Source organism: Coffea eugenioides, chromosome 4 (genome assembly GCF_003713205.1).
Source record: "Coffea eugenioides isolate CCC68of chromosome 4, Ceug_1.0, whole genome shotgun sequence".
NCBI lineage: Eukaryota > Viridiplantae > Streptophyta > Magnoliopsida > Gentianales > Rubiaceae > Coffea > Coffea eugenioides.
The window spans coordinates 22,228,428-22,232,575 of record NC_040038.1 but is presented as its reverse complement, the minus strand read 5'-3'; the positions used below and the strand labels follow the sequence as shown (position 1 = coordinate 22,232,575).

The 4,148-nt window shown below is 34.1% G+C and overlaps 1 pseudogene; it reads left to right on the top strand.

Moving 5' to 3' along the window:
• The first annotated feature begins 778 nt into the window (after positions 1–778).
• On the top strand, positions 779–1,337 carry LOC113769192 (annotated as a pseudogene).
• The last annotated feature ends 2,811 nt before the right edge of the window (positions 1,338–4,148 follow it).

Here is a 4,148-nt window from a genome sequence, read left to right as displayed (position 1 = left end):
TTTAAGAAATCTTTTTTGTAACTATTGAGAAAATCATTTTAGTTGATCAACAAAAGTGCTTCTTTATTTCTAGAAAATCATAATTATAATAAGTACTTCATTTTGATTAAATAAAATCACACATGCCATTTTTTTGAAACAATAGTCTATAACTTTCCCTAAAGAAAATTAGCTACATTTTCTTTTAAAGAAGTAAACGAATTCATTGTGCCTAATAAAAGCATTTGGCTAAGATACATTAACATAAATTAACCTAAACATAAAATAACCTTACTTATTTTACTAAAAATTATCTTATTCTAAAACATTTTACTATTTAATAAACTGAAGAAGGCCTTGCCGTCAGCTCTTAATGCGGGGAAGAGATTGTTGCAAACTATTTATGTCTTTAGTTTATTGCAAAGAGACTTTCGTAAAATATGTCTTCACTTGGCTTTATTCCTACACATCTCTTGAGCAGCAATAGATGCACTTCAAATCGACTAGTACTTGTGGATAAAGCTTCGTAGCAGCTGAAAGGGATCATTTTTCTACTACTCTAGTTTCACTTTTGGGCTGCACACTTATCAAAGTTTACAGCAAAAAGGGCCATCTCTCTTTGAATTTGTTGCTCTAAAAGCACAGCTCAAGGATAAGACTATCTTGATGACATCTGATGGAGCTTGTAAGCTAGGTGCATTTGGTTTTAGAATACCTACGTACAGATTAGTCATCCGGAGATTCGGCTAGTGTGCAACCTCTCCACTATGTTGTATATGCAGTCACAATAAGACTAAAGATGGAGACCATGCCAGATACTATAATATTTATGAAGTTTGGATTGGACAAAGCAAAGCTTGCTTTAGATAGCCTTGAAGCGCCTGTTGGTTGTATTATTGTGGATGAAGGGAATAATGTTATTGCCTCTGGAAGAAATCAAACCACTGAGAGCTGAAATACTACAAGGCATGCAAAGATGGAAGTTATAGATGTGCTACTAGACTAGTGGCAGAAAACTGGGCTTTCAAATGCTCAAGTTGCTGAAAAGTTTTCAAACTGCACCTTTTATGTCACATGTGAACCGTGTATAATGTGTGCTGCAGCCTTATCCATTCTTGGTATAAAACAAGTGTATTATGGTTGTGCAAATGACAAATTTTGGGGGAAGTGGATCTATATTGTCATTTGCATTTTGGTAGCTTTGAGACACCTTCTGGTTCTAGAGACCAGTCTTGAAGGGTTTCTAGTGCCAAGGAGGAATAATGGCGTCAGAGGCCATCTCTCTTCTACAGAACTTCTATGAGCAAGGAAATCCCAATGCTCCTAAGCCTCATAGACTACCAAGTCAATTGGTTTAGAACTATAAGTTTTTTGATTTAGGTCAATGGATGTGCACTTTTGTTAGCTAATGAGCTCCTAATGGATACCTCTATGATCATTGTGTTTCTAAATCACTGTTTTGTTAAGTTATGAGCTAAAGCATTATGTGCTTTTAATTACCTCCTAAAAAAAACACTTCCTTCATTTATTTTCTTTATGAATACAAACAAAATCATGACTTATATTAATTATATTCTTTCAAATAGATAGTGACTATTGCAAATATCACTAAAAATGCGGGTTATTATACCCTAAGTCTAGGAGATAGCTAGAAACCATGAAATCTAAAATGGATTTCATGTATGACAATAAGGTATGGATCGTAGTTTAAGTTATAAAGCCTATAGTATGTAAATAGGTCTTGAAAAAAAAGGCAGACATGGATGGTAAAGGAACATCTATAAAACTTAATTGATTGCAAAAGATTATAATCAAAGGAAAGGAATTGATTTTGAATAAACTTTTTCATCAACCACAATGCTTGAATCCATTAGGATTTTGCTTGCACTAGCTGCATGCTTTGACAATGAGATATGACAAATGGATGTAAAAAATATATTTCTTAATGAGAATTTGCAAGAAGAAGTGTGTATGACACAATCTGAAGTTTTTACATCTTAAGGTGCAAACAAAGTATGCAAGCTACAAAATTCTATATATGGACTTAAGCAAGCCTCTAGAAGTTGGAACATCCATTTTGATGAGACAATCAAAGACTTTGGTTTTATTAAAAGTGAGGATGAACCTTGTGTACAAGAAGGTTAGTGGGAGTTCATATGTTTCCTAGTACTTTATATGAATGACATATTGATAATGGGAAATAGCATACCTGTATTACAATCTGTTAAGATATGGCTATCCAAGAACTCTTTAATGAAAGATTTGAGAGAAGTAGCTTATATTCTAGGAATGAAATGTTATAAATATAGATTTAGAAAGCTACATGGCCTATCTCAATTGATGTACATAAATAAGATGCTAACGAAGTTTAGCATGACAAATTCAAAGAAAGGTTTTCTACCTATGAGTCATGGTGAAAGCCTTTTGAAGGCTATGTGTCCTCAAAATGAAAAAGAGAGGAAATGCATGGATATAGTACTAGATGCTTCAACAATAGATTCTATCATGTATACCATGTTATGCGTAAGTGTGAGGACCCGTAATTTTCTTAATTTCTAGGTTTTATTTTCTTTGAATTGCACATTTTTTTCACATTTTCTTTATTTGAAAAATTTGAAAACATAATTTTATTAGTAAATATAGTTTTTAAATGATTTTTCTAGTATCAGTTAGTTTTTGAGAAATTAAGAGCGTATATCGGATGTGGGACCCGCTAGTGCGGTAAGTTTGGAAAAATTCGGCCAACTAGGTTAAGTTTTGGATACTGGGTTTAAATTACTGGGTGTTATGAGATAATTAGAGGTTGCTATTTGGATTGGTGTGAGAGGAAACAAAGAGATAGAGATGCATTAATTATAGTGACAAGTGTCACCATATGGTTAGTGGTTACTTTTGACTACTATTCATACTTTTATCCTTTTACTAAAATAACTCAAAAATTGACCAAAATTCACTCCAAATTTGCAAGCTCATAGCCGGCCCTCTCCAAGAAAGAAAGAAAGAGAACTCTTCAAGTTTTTGCTTCAATCTTGCTCAAATCTACCAAATCAACCACTTAATCTTGCTTTTGTTCCATAGAAAACCTTAAGTGAGTGATTGTGAGGTGTTTAGTGGAGTTGTTTGGAAGGCTAAGGTGATTAGTTGCTCCCTCTCTTGTGTTGCTAAGGTGAGTAGTGAAGGAACCCCTCTCCTCCATCTAATGATGTTTAATTCATGATTTGTGGTAGTTTAAGATGTAATTTTATGGATTATATCTTGATTTTGGTTGAATTGGTGAAGTTTTATAATTATTGGTGATTTTTCTGTTTTCATATGATTATTATTATGTGGTCATGTATGATGATTGGAAATGATATTTCAGGAAGCTAGAAGGTGGAAAAAGTGGTTAATTGCAGGAAATTTCTGTTTTGGAAGGAAATTTGGAAAGCTAGGGTTTCATTTTCTTACATTCTGCCCGGCACTGTACCTCATAGTTAACGGCCGAATTGGCCTTGAGTTAAAACATAAAATTTGTAGGGAATGATATTTTAGAGATTCCTACAAAATTTCAGGTCAATCGGAGCAATGTAGCTTGTGAAAAGACCGAAATACGCCTGCTGCCCTGTTTCTACCCGAACTTGGTAATCAGTTCTGGTAATTGGTTAATTTGATAGGGAATGCTTCTGATTTGGTTGTTGATGTCTTCTGATGAATTGTATCCTTGTATCTTAGCTTTCATATGGCTTTGGAATCACTTGATTTGGACTTAGGTAGCCTGACTTATGATGTTTGAACCAGAATGCGGTTTGTGAATCTGTTTTTGCGGTTCTGGTGTAGTATATTGAAATTTTGACCTGGTTACACTTGGAACTGGACAGAGTAACCTTCTTCAACATTGTAGCCCTACCTCTTAGCTTCGAAACGGTGTATCTTTTACCTCCATCCGATAATCATAGTGCCAATGGTGCCAAAACCGTAAAATGATGTCAAAAACTGTTTTTATGGTTTAGAGCTTAAGTCCATTTCCGGATTTCCCTGGTTTACTCTAGTGCTTATATATTCTTATGGAGCCCTATTTTGGTGGTATTTGGAATTGGTTTATGACTTGTAATTGAGTCTTCTTGTGCTTATTTGAATATTTTAAGGCTTGACTTTCATTTCCGGTCATTTTCCTAGCTAAATTTTGTACT